The sequence below is a fragment of the Triticum dicoccoides genome, chromosome 3B, assembly GCF_002162155.2.
Source record: "Triticum dicoccoides isolate Atlit2015 ecotype Zavitan chromosome 3B, WEW_v2.0, whole genome shotgun sequence".
Classification (NCBI taxonomy): Eukaryota; Viridiplantae; Streptophyta; class Magnoliopsida; order Poales; family Poaceae; genus Triticum; species Triticum dicoccoides.
Genome location: NC_041385.1, coordinates 74,747,381 through 74,768,772, shown reverse-complemented (window position 1 = coordinate 74,768,772; position 21,392 = coordinate 74,747,381). Strand labels below are relative to the sequence as shown.

Genomic DNA, 21,392 nt, shown 5'->3' with positions numbered 1-21,392 from the left:
AGTTATGGGACGACACTCAGCTCCATAAGATGATGAGACTAATGGTTTTCTTATGTTTCTCTCCATGATGATGATGATAAAGAAGAAGAAGAAGAAGAACACACCTCTCACTCTCTTGCATATGACCTCCTTGCAAGAATCATTGAAGAGCCCGAGAAGCTCGTCGACGGCGGGGAAAACGGTTGGCGCGACATCGAGCAAGGGCGGCGACGACTGCCAGACCACCTCGAGCACCACGGTCCAGAAGCCAAGAGCATGAGCAGACCAAAATCAGAATGGATTAACTAGGAAACCCTAAACAGATCCCTAAAAACAACAAACCCTTGATGAGAAGGGAGCAAATAATCACCTCAGCCATCTCAGAAGCCCACTCAGTGTGCTCCCTCTCTGGTCGACCCGCAAGACAGCCCCAACGCCATGCCACCGTCCCAACCGTGAAACAGACAGAGAAGGAAGATGGTAAAAAACAAGCGAAAAAAAATATAGGAACGATGAGCAAGAGGAAAGCCACCTGAGGAACGGTTCCTGCTCAGAGTTTCCTTTTGTTAACATGGTTCTTGACAATGGTGGGAGGCACAAATGACATAATGATTTGGATAGATTGGTCAAGGGTAGTGAGGGCCAATAAAAGAGTGTTATTACAATACTTAGTTTACAATTCAATTGCAAGTTGCAACTGGAAATGTGCAATCCTATGTCTTACACGATAAAACATTCCACTTTGCTTCTCATTTAGTTTTGTGTTTACAGTGATACTAATTGTGCTCCCTGCTCGCCCCAGATGAATATATGCACAATAGTTGTCTATGGCGGTTTTTGTTTTGGTTTACACAAGCAATAAAGTGCAATTAGAGATGACACTTCTTTCCCAGCCTTGATTGTTTGCTTCCTGTGCATGCCTTATAGTATTAAATATTAAATACGTGGTTCATCAGGGGCATATAGATAGATGTGTTCATCAGGCATGTCCTAAATGAAATGGAGCAATATTGGATATAAACAGCAAATAAAAAAATACTCAGCTCCAATACAAACATTAACCAGCCTAAAGACGATGTTATTAGAAACAGGGCACTGTGGTTTCTACTGGTTTATCAACAAATTAAAACAAGCCATTCAACCGACAACTTGCTGGGAGCGAGTCTTTCTAGCATAACAATGTGCAACTTACTCTTAACCAGATGAAATCAAGGTCCAACAACAAACAATAAAAGATGAAGAACAACTTTTAAGCAATAAAGATATGAGAGAGAAGAAATCTTTACATAAGACAGCTATAAACACTTGAGCATAAATAAGCAACACCTTTAAATACAAATAAAAGGGGTTAAAGGTTCATTGCATAGTGGGCTCAGATTCTCCTTTCCTCGATCATGTAACCTATCCCCGTCATCTCTTATCACCAGATCAATCTGTTTATACAATGGAGCTGCCCTGGTTATCACTCAACAAGAATGACCATCCAAGGACAGATCAATAGGTATCACAGGATCAAGAAGGATTCTAGAGACAAGAGGGAGGATCCAACTTGATACCCACATGTGCCTCGATTTCTCAAAAGCATACTTATTTCAGCCATGGTTAATCATCATTGCCCTAGCACGAACACCATTGATCAATTTAGCAAATCCAGGAGCATAGCTACAGGACCAGGGCACCCACATGTAACCCAGAGCATCGCATGAGCTCCTATGATAGCAACTGAACATGAACAGTAGCCTGCAAACCCTAGAATAGCATGGATCCACTACAACATAGCTCAAGTAGGAACCGATGCATGAGTAGGGCATAGAGAAACAACCATACGAGCACCACATGAACATAGCCACGACCTTGTCCCATACAGTAGCCGAAGCAGAGGAGCAGGAGGAAGACGAAGCTCACCAAGGGTGGTTGTAGCCGAGGAGAGAGGCGGCTAGGTCATCTCCATGGGAGCGGGGACGCAATTTATACGCGCAAGCATGAAATGACGAAAATGCCCATGGCGGGGCAGGCTATTTACGCGCGGTGGCACGAACGAGACGGTAACTATTCATTCCAGCAATAACCTTTTTGATCCGACGGACGAGGTCGTTCCAGGGGTCGATCCGACGGCCCAGATCTGATCAACCAACCCGATCCAACGGCCAGGAAGCCCAAATCGCCGAGGAGCCGGAAGGATCGTTGTCATTCTTATTTCTGGAAAAGGGTTCAGGGTTCATTGCATAGTGGGCTCAGATTCACCTTTCCTCGATCATATAGCCTACCCCGTCATCTCTTATCACCAGATCAATCTGTTTATACAGGGTAGCTACCCTGGTTATCACTCAACAAGAATGACCATCCAAGGGCAGAACAACAAGTATCACATGATCAAAAAGGATTCTAGAGACGAGAGGGAGGATCCAACTTGACACCCACCGATGCCTCGATTGCTCAAAGGCACACTTATTTCAGCCAATTTTAATCATCATCGCCCTAGCACTAACACCACTGGTCAATTTAGCAAATCCAGGAACATAGCTATACGACATCCACATGTAAACCAAATCATCACAGGAGCTCCTATGATAGCAACCAAACATGAACAACATCCTGCAAACCCTAGAATAGCATGCATCCACAACCACAGAGCTCAGGTAGGGACCGATGCATGAGTAGGGCATAGAGCATCAACCAGACAAGCACCACATCAATATAGCCACGACCATGTCCAATATAGTAGCCGAAGCAGATGAGTAGGAGGAAGATGGAGCTCACCGAGGGAGGTTGTAGCTGAGGCAGTACTGAGTGGACACTGGGGTTGCGCCTGAACGCCGTCCAACCGGCAAGGAACCGCTTCCTACACGGCACATCCACCACGCGACCGCATCGGAGTTGCGCCTTGCACCGTCCCGCCGACGAGCACGAATGCCACGGTCACATAATTCTCCTTGAAAACCACATACATATGCACACATTCTCTCATCTATTAGTATAGTTATACATAGAAATTGCTAGTTGCTTCAAACCAAAAAAACTTAATTCACGCATTCATTGCCCCTTTTCACATAGAATAATGCATCAAATCCTATGACTCGGAAGTTGTTGATCATAACAGGCCATGTCGCTCGTCTTGACACCAACGTGTGTTGTTAATGAGACCAAAAACTATATTAAACGACAATGGCCAAAATCAGGTACATATTGGTAACAACAAATAACATGATTGGTAAGCTACATCAGTAAAATAACCACAGAATATTATGTTGCACGCTACCATGTATTTCTGAATCACAATGAGTTCACAAATTTTGTGCACAGGAGATGGCAAAGGAGCATCCACTTGTTTTCAGTTACTTATGAGTGGAACCATCGGCTTCTTCAACGACTAGGAATCATAATGGTAGCAATCAGTAGCAAACCAAGCAGCTGCACTACAACTACACCTGCTTATACGTCATTAAAACCTAACAACCAGGTGTTGTATATCTGACTACCCCCCACTTAAAACCTGACAACTACGCTTTATTAAACACAACAACCATGTATTTATAAAAAATGGCAACCACCCCCTTGTCGCGGATAGCAAAGTATATTCGCGGCTACTACGGATTTATAAACATGGCAAGGTCATAGAAAAAACACATGACAACAAGGTATGATTAATCTGACAACCACTCAATGGTTAATATGGTCAAAACAGTAAAAAAAACATGGCAACTGCTGACATGGACTATCAAATTAAATCCCCCCTTGCACTGAAATACACTCCCAAGAAATAAAAAATGGTAGTTATATTCGAAACAATTATGGTTCGTGTCTAGAGGAAACATCACAAAAAAAATATCTCACTAAAACAGAAAAAGGTTGGCAGTTGTATACTGCAGTTGTGTAGTCGGCACACACCTTATTGTCTGTCCGCCTGCCCCTTGCATCCGGATCCAGCTTTCTTCCTGCTTGGCATATCGACACCCCCTCCCCCCACTACAGGAATAAGCTAGTTTGCCGTCAGTGAGGTTCTTTGCCGTCAGCATATCGTCGGGGCAGACGACAGGGAGCTATTTTGCCGTCAGTGGATGACGGCAAAGAATAACTGACGGTAAAACAGATGAATAACAGACGGCAAAGAATTACAGACGACGAACGTACGCAAAAGCTGACGGCAAAAATGAGACAGACGACAAAGACATGTTCTTTGCCGTCATCTCTGACCCTACTGACGGCAAAGACGGAACCCGGACGGACGTCAGTGACAGTGTACTTTGCCGTCAACTCATCCGTTAACTGACGGCTAATGTTGTGAGTTCGCCGTCAGCTCCGCTAATTAGCAGACAGAAAAAAACACGGCCACGCAGCCCACACATGCCCCCCAAAAAAGTTTGCCGTCAGCAAGACCAGTGGCAGACGGCAAACAGCCCACACGGCCACGCAGCAAATGCCCCCGAAAAAAAAGGGATTTCCGTCAGCGAGACCAGTGGCAGACGGCAAACAGCCCAGTCCACTAATAGCCCGGTCGGACGCGATGAAAAAAAAAACAGATCGCAGCGCCAGCCCCTCCCCTCGACCCGCACCACCAGAACAGAGAGCGCCGCTAGGGTTCCAGCGCCGCCGCCGTTCTCCAGCGCCGCCTCCGCCCCCTGCTACACCGCGCCCCCAACCCCTCCTCCAATGGCCACACCGTCACCGGAATCTCCTCCCGTGCCCTAGCGCCGCCGCGCCGGCACCACCGCTGCCGGGCACCACCTCTGCCGCCGCCGCCGCCGCAGGGCACCACCGCAGCAGTGCACCACCTCCGCTGCTGCTGGACTACAAAGGAGAGGCAGCAGCACGGCCGTCGGACACCATCTCCCCCTCTGCCCCATCTGCCCCCACGGTGAGCATTCCTTCTCCTACCTACCCCTCTCTTCCCTAGATGGATGGATGCATGGCTGCATGGATGGAGTATGTCAAAAGTTCAAGTGAAAATTGTATCTGTAACATTGTTGCCTACCATATAAAGTAATTAATGGCCACAAGGATTTCATGCTTACTGTCGTAGTACATTTACAATAATGATGTGGATTAAATATAGGTAAATCCGATCCATATTGTAACTAAAATGTAGATACTGTATATCTTTGTTTTTAGGAGTGTTGCCTTTGTTCAAATGCTTGTCCATAAGATCTGCAGGTAAACCAATTATATGAAGAAGATTGATGCATCCTTTCTTTATACTTGTTCATCTTTGTTTCTGTTCAAATTTTCCCCGAGAACTTATGTTGGTTGTGCCGGTGCTTTGATGTGCAGGGATCAATCTTTTCACCTCCAGGAGCACTGTTGGTCCTGTTGCCGTCGCCATCGCCGTCTACTACCTCCTCTACGGATCATCTAAGGGCGAGCTCGACTGTCATCCCCACTCCCCCTATTTACTCTGTTCCGGTCGTCGTGCCAATGCCACTAGATTTTACTTTCATGTTAAGTCGCGTAACCTAGGAGTCTCCCGTTCGAAAGGGTGGCATTTATAAATATGCATGTATTTGCATATTTATAACCGTCGTCCTTTCGAATTGTCCATGTTATCCATGGACAGCCGGAGTACGTGTAGATTGGGTTTCGTTTCCCGTGCTCTACTTCGGTCCGAGGCAAAATTTTGTCAGCGCCTCCCCATTGTTCTCCGGGTACACATTCTCTCGGCTTGTTGCCGAGACGTGTATCTAGAGAACAGCGGGGAGGTGCTGCCGAAATTTTGCCTCAGACCGGAGTAGAGCACGGGAAACGAACCCAATCTACACGTACTCGGGTGAGATTAGGACCCATCTTTACCTATTAGAGATAGGATTCAACCCATGAATGCATGTTTCTCTTTTGTATGGTAAAAATAAAACTAAGGTGTAAATAATATGACAAAAGTAATTACTTGTGTATCTTGTCGCAATTACATTTTACATAACTTGATTAATATAAATTTGGTGTACCTACTGTTAGTGCAAGTATGGGTGATCGTGCGTGGGTGTACACTGGCCACCCTAGTCAAGCCGGCATGACCGTTGAATGGGTGATGAAGACCAATGAATTTGTGGAGGCAACATTTGCTAGTGGCAAGAGAAAAAGTTGGTGCCCCTTCTTAAAGTGCAATAACGATATAGAACAGTCGAAGAAGACGATGGGTAAACACCTGCAGAAGCATGGGTTTAAGACTGGGTATACCCGGTGAACCTTTCATGGCGAGCCTGAACGTAGCAGAGAGGAGGTGGTTCGTCGGCGCACCGATGACAATGGTACCGGGATCGCTGACATGGTAGCTGACTTCAACGATGCACGTGAAGAGGGATCAGATGAAGAACCGGAGGAGTCCGCGAGGGCTTACCTAGAAATGCTGAATTCTTCACAACAATAATCATAATAGTCATTCCCTAGAACCGGAGGAAGAACCGGAGGAGTCCGCAGGCTGCCTATGGTGGTGGATTGTGCACAAACCGGAACAATAGTCATTCCCTAGTGCGTGTAAAGTGTTGATCCATAACCATATGAAACAATAATAATAGATAAAAAAATGAGATGCACATCATAATTGGAACTATAGATGCACATCAACTTTCAGGATATCCATGTAATTAGTATAGTAGTTCTAACCATGTGCATATCAATGAGCACTAAAAAATAATATGGGCACATGTCTTTCTTCCGATATCAAACAGACATCACATATCAATGAGCAGTATATCTTACCAAGCCTGTGAGGCACTGGGTCATCCAACCTCCGTATCCGACCACAATTCTTCCAACCGAGTACAGTAACCGAAGGCGTCACCGAATGTTCCAGACAGCGACCCGTAGCACGGGCACATTTACTAGTTAAACTTAACTTCAAATATGAGTAATAAGAAATATTGGATTTGTAATAATAGGTTGTGTTTGGACATTTATAATCAATCCCGTGTGTGAAGTGCAGACAAGACCCTAAAGGTTTTGTAACATTTTGCAGTGAAGACCCTGAAGCTTTAGTTTCCTCACAAAGAAGGCCAAAATTTAGATAAGTCGTGGAAATTCTAGCTAGAAATTTCGGCAGCATAACACATTGGTAGAAATTTGAGAAGCATTGAAACAATTGTATTATATATCAAATATTGTTGCGAGTATAAACACAATGACCTGTGTACTTTGCTTCATCCTATATCACCCATCAATGCCACTACCAGGAAGGATGATTTCCAAGAGCTACGACCTACCTACTCCAATGCATCTATCCTACCAACACAACATAGCAATTCCCAAAATAACTAATATTGACGAATCCATCAATCATCATGGCCACGGGCTTCACCACCACGACCTCCACCTGTCCTTCAGTCACACCACAAGCTAACAAGAGCCCGCCAGCAGCAAAGCGACCCCAATAAAGCTTTTGACGCATCATTGCACAAGCACCTGCACACCAATCCAGTTTGGTAAACATCAGTATCAGTGCATCTTCCATATTCCATATATGATGTAACATGGAAAGTACAGCAGGAACAACAGATATCATATTAATCTCAGCAAGTAGACGACAGTCAACTTCCCCCTCACAACCAGACCACAACCTGGACTACTAGTTGAGTTTAATTCTGTTCCTCCCCTATTCAGTAAGTAACTTGGCCTATATATCACGCAAGACATGAATGACACATAGGAACTTTTCAACAGAGACGAGCAGCTCATTCCCATCTACACATGACGCCATCAATATTTCTGGATATTTCAAAAGAGTCAGATATCCCAACCTACAAAAATACACATGAGTAGGCATGGAAAAGCATAGATCGTTGGCAAATGAGTAGATCATGCTATTTAGTGAATCCAGTCCAAACAGATCCAAACATGGTGAGATCATGCACTGCAAACAAGACCCAGACATGCACATCACACCTTTGATATCATGTACTATGACCAAAACCTATAGTGAAAACCGGAACATGTTTGGTGAATCAAATGAAATGCCAAAGAAGGGCACTATCTATCTAGTTGAGATGCCAAGTCAATTATGCTGTTGCCAGCCAAGTAGCAGTCGCACTATACAGAATCCAAGTAAATCATCAGCAAAAATATCCATTCTTAAAATAGCGGAGGTTCTCCCCTAAAAAATAGTGATAATTAACCTTATTAGCAAACTGCTCTATAATCTAACAAGGACATCATGAATTCGTCATATGCAAAAACAAGGCAAGGAAGTAGAGGAGGCATGAAAGGGAAGGAAGGAGAGGAGGCATGCCTCGGCTGGGACCTCGTCTACGACCTGAAACCCACACGTCCAGATTACCATACAAGATGAAAACGAGATACCAGACCAACAACATTGTTTATATTAAAATTTAGTTTTCAACGGCGTAACTTCTATGCCATATACTTAATATATCATGGGTGAAATTTATGGTCAAAGTTAAATCTAAGAAAACGAGGGCACTATGTAAAAGAGACAACTAGTACAATGATCGGCAGATATAGTTGTTGTTGGTTGTCAGATAAATGCAGATATATGTGCTAGATATGCAACCAATTAAGGTAGTAAGGTTTCTCACTTTCATGATAAGATAGCGCCCAATGCTACAGGAGTTATTATACAGACTAAAGTTTCTCTATAAAACTTGTCATCTTGTTAACGGAAAACTGGAGGGGATCTACATAGAAATATGGCTAGCCATGAACTCTATGTTCATTGGAGCAGCAAGACCAAAATAGCAATAGAGAGGCAACAGAGGTAACCTTTGCCACAAAGGCACCTTGGTGGGCATTCTCACAGGACCCTCCGCCCGCAGTAGCTTGTCCTTGGTTCCCAAAGGTGACTACTGGTCGCTTGACGCCATCAGGTCCGGGGGATAGTAGCCATAGTTGTATGTACGACCATTAGCTACAAACTGCACCGGTGGCAGTTCACCATTTGCAATCTTATTCATCAGTGGTGACCGGTTGACAACATTGATGTCATTCAAAGATCCAGACATTCCAAAAAAAAGCATGCCAAATCCAAGTCTCTTGATCGGCCACCGCTTTAAGGATTATAGTGGAACCCTTTTTTTGGCCGTGGAATTGGTCATGACATGCCTTTGGACAATTCTTCCAACTCCAATGCATGCAATCTATTGAACCAAGCATACCTGGGAACCTGCGAGCTTTGTTCATCTCCAATAGCCTTGCGACGTCTTCAACATTGGGAGATCTCAAGTACTCCGGGCCAAACATTTGCACAATTCTGACTGCGAAGCGCTTGACACACATGATGGCTTGGCTCTCACCCATGGCCAAGTGATCATCAACTAGATCAGCGGGGATACCGTATGCCAACATACACAAAGCGGCTGTCATCTTCTGAAAGGTGCTATGCCCGAGCTCTCCGGTGGCATTCCCCCTCTGCTGAAAAAACCGGTCATGACTCGCTAGTTTCTCCGCAATGCGCCCGAACAACTTGGTGCTCATCCTAAACCGGCGACGAAAGTACGACTCGGGGTATGTGGGATTCTCCACAAAATAATGCCTCATTAATCTGTTGTGGGCATCGATCCTATCCCTCCAAATTTTCCGCCGACCCATAACCGAACCACCGTGCTTCGTTTTTTTATTGATGTGCATAGCTAGGATCATTGCAAGATCCTTCACCTCTTCCATATCAAATTCTTCTTAGGAATAATCATATGACGAACTCATCTACAATGTTCAAACCTAGGCTATAAAAAACTACAAACAACATGTCGGGGGTTGGGTCCGACATATGCCAATGGATGGCTTATCATGGTGGGAGCGAGTAGAACGTCGCCGGTGCCTGGAAGCGGGATGAGGCGTAGAGACATACGCCGGCGAACTTTACCCAGGTTGGGGGCTCTCCGTGGAGATAATACCCCTACTCCTTCTCTGCGGGGTCTCTGCATGATCACTAAAGCACTAGTGATACAAAGTGCTCCTCGAGCTGTGTCTAGGGGTAGGAGAAGGCAAGGCTAGCTCTTCCCTGCCCTAGGTTTCTGGCTAGTTCTATCAGAGTGGGAACCCTTTGCATGGGTGGCCTGGGGGGTTTATATAGGCCTACCCCCCAGGGGTATAGTGGTAATCTGGCTGGCTGCCGGGCCCGGCTGTCAGTGTCTCCAGCCTCCGGCTTCTCCGCTGACCGCTGGGGCCCTCCTCCTGGTGGGCCCTGCCGACTGGTTGGTGGCTGTTCACTGTAGTCGTATCCCCAGTGACGGGGGCTTGGTCATCTTAGCGTGGCTACAGTCCCACCGCCTGGTGGGAGGACACTGTAGCCACACCTGGTCTTATCAGCTTAATGGCATGCTCGCCTCGGGGCAAGGGACGGCTGGAGGCCGGCTCCTCTCTGATCCGCCTGGTCGAACTTCCGCCGTCTTCCTTGAGGTCACTGTCCGATAGGGCCCGCCTCTGGCGGGCCGTACCGACAGGCCGTCGTGGGGAACAGGGCTCCGCCTGCTAGGAGCAACGTCAGGGTAGATTCGACATAGTGCTCCGTCGTGCGGAGATCTCCGTCTGTACGGATCACTGTAGCCACGCCTGTCTCGAGCGTGGGAGGCGACGTGCTTCACTATAGCCATACTTCGTCTTGTACTCCTGATGGGAGCTCGGCCGCCCCGTAGTCGTGAAGTAGCCGCCTGCCTGTAGCCGCCCTCTCTGGAGGGCGGCCGCCAGGAGCCGGTCGCCCGGAGCGTCGTAGTCTTGGGTCACCCGCCCTCTGGCAGCCGGCCGCTGAGCCAGCCGGCCTCAAAGGGCGGAGGGGCTCAGCTAGGCGGAGCTGGCCCAAAGTCTTGATAAATCATGGGCCTCGGGTGAGCCTACCCGTGGCCCATTACTCCGACAGTAGTCCCCGGTGACGCGTCGTGGTCGAGGGGCCGTGAGGTCTCAGCGGCTTCTCCCCTCCCCGTGCTCGGGGAAAACATCGTCCGTCTGGTGGCCAGTCGGCCGCTCGAGCCGGCCTCTCCCAGGCAGAGCTAAGCGGTCGACTTTTGAACTCCAAGGCGGGAAACAGGTGGCGTGCATGTTAAGCTTCCCCAAGCAGCCGCCCACCACGGACGCGCCACGCGGTGCACGTCAGCCTGACAAGCCTGCCATCCCACGCTCTTGATGGGACATGACTCCAGGCCGGGCCCGTCACTACCATGCCTCGGCAACCGGGCAGATTTACTGCGCCGGAGGGGGCGGTTGCCATCCCCGCGACAATTCACGACGGGGTGAATGCACGCGGGAGACGGGGGGTCATGGGGACGTGGGCGCAGTTAATCCCATGACCCCACGTCCCGCCCCCTCCGCTACATAGCCCAGGCGCTATAAGTAGGGAGGGGGAGAGGTGCGGCAAAGTTCCTGCGCCCCCTCCCACTCTTCTTCTTCTTAGCCTCCACTGCTGCTGCTGCCGTAGCGCCGCCGCCGCCGCCGTTGCTCGACGCCGAGGCATCTTTCCTCTCCGCGCCGCCAGCCGGAGCCATGGGCGGCTGGGATGGATCGACCGCGATCGAGGATCACATAGCTTTCCTCCGCGACACGCGCCGGATGCCCAGCGTGGCCTTCGTCAAGGCGCGGGTTCCGCCGGGGATGGAGATCTCGCCGGCGCCGCAGGAAGGCAAGCGGGTCGTCTTCCACTTGCATTTCCTGCGGGGCTTTGGCCTCCTTGCGAGCAATTTCTTTTGCGCCTTCCTCAACTTCTACAACCTTCAGCCCCATCACCTCACGCCCAACACCGTGACCTTGCTCTCCGCCTTCTTCATGGCGTGCGAGGGCTACCTCGGCATCCTCCCCACAATCGAGCTGTGGGGAGCATTCTTCTATGGAAAGCTCGGCACCTCCGCCAAAGAGATGGAGGCCGAGTGCGGGGGCTTCGTCGCCGTGCGCCGGCCGGCGAAATGAAACGCCTTCCCCGTCATCAAGCTGGCGCAGTCGGTGAAGATGTGGCAGCAGTCCTATTTCTACATCGAGAATGTGGACCCTGCTGCCGACTTCCTCAACCTGCCGGCCTACGAGGCCGCCCCCCCCCCCCACCGGAGCACGCGTCTCCTGGAAGTACAAGCCAAAGCCGGTGTCGGCGGACGCGGCGGCCGCCATCGGCCGACTCCGAGTGCTCCAAAAGTCGGAGGGCCTCGTGGCCTCCGACCTTCTTGTTGCCTTCGTGGAGCGCCGGGTCCTCCCGCTCTAGAGCCGCCCTCATTCGATCTTCCGGATGGGCGGACATCGCGACCCGTGCTGGCTGTGCACGAAGGGAATGCCGCCTGCTGAAGTCTCGCAGATGGTAAACGAAATCTCCGACCTCAAGATGTCGGAGAAGGAGTGGCGGTACAGGAAGCGGCTGTACTCTCGCCACAACCCGCCTCCTGCTGTAAGTTTCTTCTGCTTTGTTTTTCTTTGTGACGTCGCTTCTTCAAGACTTGATTCCTTCTTGGTTGCAGATTTATATGTCCGAGGCAACGGCCGCCCTCCTGGGGCCGGGTGATAACCTCCAGGCGGACAGGGCGGAGAGTGACTTGGACGACCCTGACTTGGGACGCCCTGGTCGATGACGCGACAGGCGGCGGCGGCAGAGCGGGCGGCGGTAGCGGAGCAGGCGGCTCCGAGGGAGGCGGCGGCGTGGAGGCTTGGCCCGACGACGACGAAGACGAAGACGAGCCGCGCCCGGCCCGGAGCTCCGCCACTACCAGAGCCAGCCCCTCTTCTGGGCCGCCCGCCCCAGGTGGCAAGCGCAAGCGGAAACAGGGCTCGATCCTGTTCGGCAGCGCCCCAAAGAAACCCAAGAATCCGGCTGCGGCGACCAGGTGGAAAGAGACCGCGGCCAGGGTGACCCAATATCAAAGGCAGCCGAAGGTGCCAGTTATGGTGTCGGCGTAAGCATCATTTCCTTACTCCTTGCTTTTTTCATCAATCCGTCGTGAAAATCTTCTCACTTGTCCTCTTATTTCAGGGCCCCGCTGACCCTCGAGAAGTCGGTTGCCGGCTCGGTCCTTAGGTCGGCAGCGACCTCCTCGACTAGCCGGCGCATCGACCCGGCCGCCGACCTCCGGGAGGCGACAGAGCGGAATGCGCGGGAGGCGCGTGATGAGGCGGAGGCCGACCGCCTGGCCAAGGAGCAGGCGGACCTGTCTGCCGCGTCTGCTGCGAGGGTGCTGGCGCAGGAGGAAGCTCAGGCCGCGGAGAGGGAACGGCTCACGGAGGCCGCCCGCCGCCAAGAGCCACTACTTGTGGCCCCCTTGAACACTACGCCGCCTCCGCCTGATTTCGAGGCGACAACTGGAGGAGCCGACAACGGCTACCCGATCCAAGAGCGGGGGGGGGGGGGCAGTGACGTAGCCATGTCGGACGTCTTCGTGCCGCCGCCCCCGCTGCCGCCGCCGCCTCCGCCAGCCAACGAGCCGCGGGACGAACAACCAGTGGCGCCGCCGGTGCCACCGGTCGAAATCGTGGTGGCAACGGTCCTGGTTCCCACGGTCCGCATTCCCATGCGCCGCTATCTGGAGAAGGCGGCCTCGGCGCTGCGGCCGCAGGAGACCGGCGCCTCGAGCTCGTCGGCCCTTGACACCGAGGCGACCAGTGCCGCGCCCGTGGGCTGGGTACGCGGGGGCGGAAGAGGCGCCCTGAACGAGGCGTCCCTTGACGTCCAAGCCAAGCTCCGGGCGGAGGCAGTGGCACTCAAGCGCTGCAAGGAGGCCTACTTGGAGTCGCGTACCGCCATCCGAGTAAGCCGTCTTGTGGTGCTCTCTCTGAATGTTCTTCTTTGCTTCTTTTGTGGGGGTGCGCAAGCGCACCCACTGGGTGTAGTCCCCAAGTTCCAGGCCGGCTGCTGAGCAGGCGGGTCGGAACTTTAACTTGTAGTCGCCGATGCTGATTTTTGTTTGGTTGTTTCTTCTGCAGGATTATCATAACCTCCGCGTGACCGCCTACAACTCCAAGGTTCGGGAGCTGGAGCCGCAGACGGCTCATCTCGCCGAAAGACGGCGTAAGTCTCTTTCTTCTTTCTTCGCGGGGGCGCGCTGGCGCACCCGCGGGCTGTAGTCCCCGAGGTTCGGGCCGACTGCTGAGCAGTCGGGCCGAATCTCCTCGATTATTTCTTTCCTTCATCTTGTCCGCTTGACTGATGCCTTCTTCTTTTCTTTCTTTTTCAGAGGCCAATGCCGATCTGCAGCAGCAGCTAGGCGAAGCCAAAACCGCCATGCATGGCAAGGAGGCGGAGTGGAGCAAGCTGGCGGAGGAGCGGGACCGCCTGGCCGCCCAACTTGCCGAACAGGCGGAAAACCTCAAGGCGGCCCAGCTGAAGGCGGAGACGGCGGAGACCAGCCTTCTTGCCGAGTTTGAGCTCGAGTGCTCTGCCTGGGCCGACAAGGAGGCCCAGGTGACGGCCTGCTTCAGCAACATTGAAGACCTGGTCAATGGTAAGCCATATTCTCTTAGTTTCTTGCTTTGAGTTATCAGCCCTTGCTTATAGCCTTGGCCTTTTTCTTCTTCTGCCCGGACAGACTTCTTCCCGGGCCATGCTGTAGCCGCTACCCAGATGATCGAAGCCCAGCGCGAGGAGCGAAGGGCAGAGGGTGCGCAGATCGCTGCTAATGCCCCCCGGACCCTTGGTGAACAGGTCCTCAGCATTCAGGCCCGGCTTCGGCCTGCTCACTGCTTGCTGCGTCGCCTACAGCGCATCGGAGCCCAGGCGGTCTCCGCCCTCTGGCCAGGCTTGTCGGCCCCACGCACCCCAATTCGGACTGCCGACTGGCTGGAGGTGGCGGCGGGCCACCTGGAGGCTTGGAAGGGCTCAGCAGCCCGGGCAGGAGCGCGCCAGGCCTTGGAATTTGTCAAGGCATGGTACCCTGGGCTAGATCTAGCCCAGTTAGCCACGTTCCGACTGGAGGCGCAGGAGGAGCTGGCGGCGGTGGAAACTGAACTTGTCAGCAGGGCAACGGCGATCGCCGACTTCACCGACACCAGTGTCTTCATCCCGGAGGTGGTCGAGGAAGGCGGTGAAGCTCCGCATGAATGGCTTGGGCTAAACCCAGAAGACAGCGAAGACTCTGCTGAAGTCATCGCCTCCAGCGACGAGGGGGAGGACGGGGAGGAGGAAGAGGAGGAGGAGGAGGAGGAAGAGGAGAGCGACGTCGACATGCCGGAGGTCGGGGCGGACGGTCAGCTCCAACCTGACCGGGCCTCAAGCAACGAGCCACGCACCGAGGTGCCACCCGCTACTGGAGGCGTTCAAGTGGGGGCGGACCTGCCGCCCGTTCCTCCGACAGATGCTACCGACTCCGTCCTCCAGCACTCCAATGCTCCGCCTGCTGTCGGCGATCCCTCTGCTCAGACGGAGCCGCCTGCTGCGCCAGGTGGCGCGGCCGACTCCAACGTTCAGTCGGAGCCCTTGGCCATGCCATCCGGCACCGGCCAGTCGGAGCCTTCTGCCGTGCCAAGCGGCACCGCCCAGCCGGAGTCCTCTGCTGCGCCTTAGGATTTTATCTGTTTTCTGCTTGCTACTCTGAACACTTTGGTTAAATTCGCACAATTCCACCCGCGGGGTGTATATCGAACTCTATTTGCATGCTGGCCAGAGGCCTTTATCCATGTAAAAATATTTTATCGTTGCTTATGCTTTGTTGTGCCGACCTCCACTCTTCTTTCCTTTTTCTCCTTGGTTTTTTCCTTTGTCGCCGACCCTTTGGCTTTGCTTTCACCGGCTAGGCGGCCGCTCTGCGGACCGTGGCTGGTTTGAGCATTCTAGCCGTTTGTGAGGGGGGATAGGTTTTAACCATTCAGAGCTTCGGGTAGTAAGGTGGAGGCCGGCCGTTTGGCCGCCAAGCAGCAAGACGGCTAGGCGCAATGCCGTGTGTTACTATATGCGCTTCTCTCCTTAGTCGTTTTTTCGTGTGGGGCACCTCTTTGCGACCTTTGCCGGCCATGCAGTCGCTCTGCGAGCTGTGGCTTCTGACAAAGGAAGCTTTTGGTGCCGGCACACTACTTGTCCGGCTGCAGGGGGCGGCATATTGTAGAAGGCGGCGAGGCTCCAGGCCGACTGGTCGAACCCAGTGCCAGGTGGAAGAAAAAGATTATACATTCTCATAGGCATGATACTTATCATATAGATAAAAGAGGGCAGTCCCCGAGCTCTTCTCGGGGGACCCGGAGTCTTTATACAAAGTACAAAAGGTAGCATGATACATACTGCTTTCAACTATAAAACCTTCGGAGGAGGTTTGCGTTCCACGGCCTCTCTGTTTCTTTGCCTGAATCATCTCTCTTGCATGCTCTGGGCTTCTAGGCATCGATCATATAGTAGGCATCGTTGCCCAACACCTTATTGATGATAAAAGGGCCTTCCCAAGGTGCCGAGAGCTTGTGCTGTCCGGCTGTTCGCTGGATCAGCCAGAGCACAAGGTCTCCCTCCAGGAAGGACCTTGGCTTCACCTTGCGGTTGTAGTATCGATGCAGGCTCTGCTGGTAGATGGCCGACCTGCTGAGTGCCAACAGCCGGCCCTCTTCCAGCAAGTCGACGCCGTCTTCTCGCGCCTCCTTGGCGTCCGCCTCGGTGTACATGGTGACCCTTGGGGAGTCGAATTCGATATCCGTCGGGATGACGGCTTCGGCACCGTAGACGAGGAATAAAGGCGTGAAGCATGTTGATTTGTTTGGAGTTGTGCGGAAGCTCCAGAGGACGGCCGACAGCTCGTCGAGCCAGCAGCCGGCCGAACGCTCCAGAGGCTCGACCAGTCGGGGCTTGAGGCCGGACAAAATGAGGCCGTTTGCGCATTCCACCTGGCCGTTTGACTGGGGGTGGGCAACGGATGCTAAGTCCAGGCGGATGCCCTGTGTTGCACAAAAACGGGCCAAGGCTCCCTTGGCGAAGTTGGTGCCGTTGTCGGTGATGATACTGTGCGGGATGCCATACCGCATGGTGATGTCGACGATGAAGGTCACGGCAGTCGGCCCATTCAGCTTCTTGATTGGTTTTGCCTCTATCCACTTGGTAAACTTGTCCACCGCAACCAGCAAGTGAGTCAAGCTACCGCGGGACGTCTTGAATGGTCCCACCATATCCAATCCCCACACGGCAAAGGGCCAGGCTATGGGAATGGTCTTGAGTGCAGAAGCCGGCAGGTGTGGCTTGGAGCGGAACCTCCGGCACCCCTGACACTTCTGAACTAGCTCCTTGGCCTCTTCCAGGGCAGTGGGCCAGAAGAACCCATGGCGGAAAGCTTTGGCCACCAGGGCTCTTGAAGCTGCGTGGTGGCCACATTCGCCCTGATGGATATCTTTGAGTATTGCTTGGCCTTGGTCCGGCTCCACACACCGCTGATAAACCCCTGTTACACTTCGCCTCACCAGCTCTCTATTGACTATGGTGTAAGCTGCAGCTCGCCTCTGCACCTGTCGGGCTGAGACTTCATCAGTTGGCAGCTCTTTATTCACCAAGAACTTGAGGATTGGCTGCGCCCATGAGGGCGCCGCAATTTCTTCGACTGTGACTACTGCAACTTGAATGAGGGCGGCTGGGAGGGGAGGCGGCGGGTTGGCAGCTGCCTCCGCCTGCTGTATTGGAGAAGTCCCCAGGCCGACTGCTGAAGTCTCCGGGCCGGGTTCTGAAGTCCCCGGGCCGGGCGCAGCTGTAGCAGTCCCCGGGCCGCCTGTCGAGATCCTCGTGTCGGCCTCTAGGGCCCTCAAGTCGGATCCGACTGCTTCGGGAAGGGCCGGCACAAAGATGGAGTCTGAATCAGGAGACGGCTTGACAGACGGCTTCAGAAGGCGGCGTAGGGCAACGCCGGCTGGAGTTGCTTGTCGGGTGAAGCCAATCCGCGCCAGAGCATCTGCTTGCTCGTTGTCATTTCTTGGTACGTGAAGGAACTCGCACCCATCAAAGTATCTGCTGAGTTGCTGCACGAGGAAGCGGTATCTTGCCATGTTTGCATCCTTGGCGTCCCAGTCGCCTGACGACTGCTGGACCACCAAGTCAGAGTCACCATAGCACAGGATCCGGCGGATGCCGAGTTCCTTGGCAAGCCGGAGCCCATGTATGAGTGCCTCATATTCTGCTACGTTGTTGGAGGCGGCGAAGTGGACTTGCAACACATATTTGAGCTTGTCGCCTTTGGGAGAGGTGAGGACGACGCCGGCTCCCAGGCTGGTGCGCATCTTTGAGCCATCGAAATGCATCGGCCAATGAGTGGAGTCTGGTGCAGGCGGCAAATATTGGGTCTCGGCCCAATCAACGAGGAAGTCGGCCAATACTTGTGATTTGATGGCGGTGCGAGGCTGGTAGTAGATGGTGTAAGGGGCCAGATCAATGGCCCACTTGGCCACTCGGCCAGAGGCGTCTCGGCTCCCAATGATCTCAGCGAGTGGAGCTATGCAGATAACAGTTATCGGGTGCTCTTGGAAGTAGGGCTGCAGCTTCTTGGCGGCGAAGTGCACGCCGTAACACATCTTCTGGTAGTGGGGGTAGTTTTGCTTGGAGGCGGACAATACTTCGCTCAAGTAATACACCGGTCTCTGGACCGGCAGTGCTTTGTCCTTCTCCTTGTGCTCTACCACCATGACTATGCTGACAACCCGACTGGTGGCTGCGATGTAGAGGAGCATGGGCTCCTTCTCAGTCGGAGCCGCCAGGATAGGCGGGGTTGCCAACATCTTCTTGAGTTGGAGAAATGCTTTGTCCGCCTTGTCGTTCCACTCGAAAAAAGTGGTCTTCTTCATGAGTTGGTACAGGGGAAGGGCCTTCTCGCCCAGCCGACTGATGAAACGGCTGACTGACGCCAAGCAAACGGTGAATTTCTGCATCTCCAGCAGTCAGGTGGGCACTTTCATCATCTCAATTGCTTTGATCTTCACGAGATTGCACTTTATGCCGCGCTCTGAGACCAGGAAACCGAGGAGCTAGCCGGCTGGTACTCCAAAGACACATTTCTCCGGGTTGAGCTTGATCTGGAATCGGCGCAGGTTCTCAAAGGTTTCCTTGAGGTCCTCCAGCAGCGTGCCATGCTTCTCCGTCTTCACCACCACATCATCCACATATACATGGGCATTTCTGCCGAGTTGCTTGAGGAGGCACTTCTGCATGCAACGCTGGAACGTGGCGCCGGCGTTTCTCAAGCTGAACGTCATGGTCAGGTAGCAGAAGGTTCCAAATGGCGTGATGAAGGCGGTCTTCAGTCTGTCGGCCGGGTTCAGTTTTATCTGATGATACCCAGAGTATGCATCCAAGAAACTCAACAACTCGCATCCGGCTGTGGAGTCTATTACTTGATCAATCCTTGGCAGAGCAAAGGGATCTTTAGGGCAGGCTTTGTTAAGGCTGGTGTAGTCAATACACATGCGCCACTGCTTGTTATTTTTCAACACTAGGACTGGGTTGGTCAGCCACTCTGGAAAGAATACTTCCATAATGAATCCGGCTGCTAGGAGCCGGGCTATCTCTTCTCCGACAACTCTTCTTTTCTCTTCTGACAGGCGACGCAAGGGCTGCCTGACCGGCTTGACGTCAGGTCGGACATGTAGCTTGTGCTCGGCGAAATCCGTCGGAACACCTGGCATGTCTTTGGGAGACCATGCAAAGATATCCCGATTCTCACAGAGGAAATCGACGAGCTCGCTTTCCTATTTGTTGTCAAGGCCTGTGCCTACAACAGCGTGCCTCTCCGGGTGCTCCGGGTCCAAGGGTATTTTCTTTGTTTCCTTGGCCGGCTTGAACGAGCCCTCAGCCTCCGACTCCTGGGGGATGGGCGACATTTCCGGCTTCTTGCCTGCTAACGCCACCACCCGGTCAAGGAGCCGCTTCTCGGCGGTGATCACGAGGGACTCGGCCAGCCTGCTGCTATCCGCAGCGCAGGCGATCAATCTCTTGTAGTCTCCGACTACTGTCAGGATTCCCTTGGTACTTGGCATCTTCATCTTGAGGTAGGCGTAGTGGGAGACCGCCATGAACCCGGCCAGAGCAGGCCGGCCAAGCAGGGCGTGGTAGGGGCTCTCAAGGTCCACCACTTCAAACCAAACTGACTCTCGGCGGAAGTGATTCTTGTCTCCGAAGAGGACATCAATCTGGGTCTTGCCGATTGGTGAGCAGGAAAGGCCAGGGACTATGCCATGGAAAATAGTCCGACTGGGGGTGAGCTGCTTCTGCTTGATTCCCAATTTCTCCATTGTGTCACGGTACAAGATATTGATGCTGCTGCCGCCATCTATCAGGATTCTGGAGAAACGGGCGGCCCGCCTCTCCGTTGCAAGGGTTGCTTCTAAGACCAGGGCATACGAACCGGGGGAAGACATCACTTCCGGGTGGTCGGCCCTGCTCCAACTGATAGGCTTCTCAGACCAATGCATGAACTCTGGGGTACTGGAGGCCACTGCTTGCACTTCTTGTTGTTGTTGCCGTCTGCTGTGCCTGTCATCGGCCACGCTGGTAAACACAACGTAGGCTCAGTGCTCCTCCGGGTACTCATCTTGTATGGCGCCGACTAGTCGGGCCTTCGGCTGCTGGGGCTGAGGCGGCGGTCCGGCAGGCGGAGGAGGCAGGAGTCCATCTCCCTTGGTGATTCTGGTGAGCCAATGACACTTGTGAGTGGTGTGGTTGGAGGGCTTTGCGCCGCTATGGAACTTGCAGGGTGCATCCAAGGTTTGCTCGTAAGAGAAAGCAGGCAACCAATTAGTCTTGCCGCCCTTCTGCTGCTTGGGGGCCGACTGCCCTTCTGGCTGCCGATCCTCGACCGTCGCCACCTGCCGGCTGGTGGAAGCCGGTTGGGTGGCCTTCCGCTTGTGATCTCCTGGTTGCTGTCGCCGACTGGTGTCACGAGCCGGAGTCCGAGGCGCCTGAGGGGCCACCTTGCCAGACGCATCAACCAGGATTTCCGCCTTCATGGAGGAGTCGGCCGTGGCATGCTTGTCGGCGATGACCAGCAGCTCATCAAGGGTCTCGGGCTCGTCACAGAGGAGTCGGTGCTTGAGGAGGGTGCCCTCTCGGCACCCGGCAGTGAAGTACTCGATCGCCTGCACCTCGTGCACGCCTTCACAGGAATTGCGCAGCTCGGTCCAGCGCGTGAGGTAGTTGCGAGTCGACTCCGTGGGTCCTTGGACGCACAAGGAGAGCTGTCGGGGCTTGGGAGCCCGCTTGTAGGTGCTGGTGAAGTTGCAGATGAAGACCTCGGTGAAATCAACCCAGCTGTTGATGCTGCGGGGATTCAGGCTGTTGAGCCACGTCCGGGCAGTGCCCTAAAGCATGAGCGGGACATACTTCACGGCAACGCGCTTGTTGCCGTTCGCTATACTGACGGCCGTGGAGTAGTTGACCAGCCAGTCCTCCGGCTTCACGGAGCCGGTGTACTTGGGTGTGTCTCGCGGGAGGGTGAGCCCTTTAGGGAAGGCCTCATCTCGGATTCGGGGGCCGAAACAGGGCGGGCCCAGTGCATCTTCTTCTTCGAGCGCCAGGGATCGGTTGAGACGATCGATCCGATGGGGAGCATCATTCTCTCCGACTC

At 53.1% G+C, this 21,392-nt stretch overlaps 1 long non-coding RNA gene across 1 annotated transcript; it reads left to right on the top strand.

Annotated features, from left to right (window-relative positions):
* Window positions 1-4,505: 4,505 nt before the first annotated feature.
* Window positions 4,506-5,918, top strand: LOC119280829. Its single transcript, XR_005138189.1, has 2 exons — window positions 4,506-4,834; window positions 5,248-5,918. It is a non-coding gene; the product is annotated as an uncharacterized LOC119280829 (long non-coding RNA).
* Window positions 5,919-21,392: the final 15,474 nt, after the last annotated feature.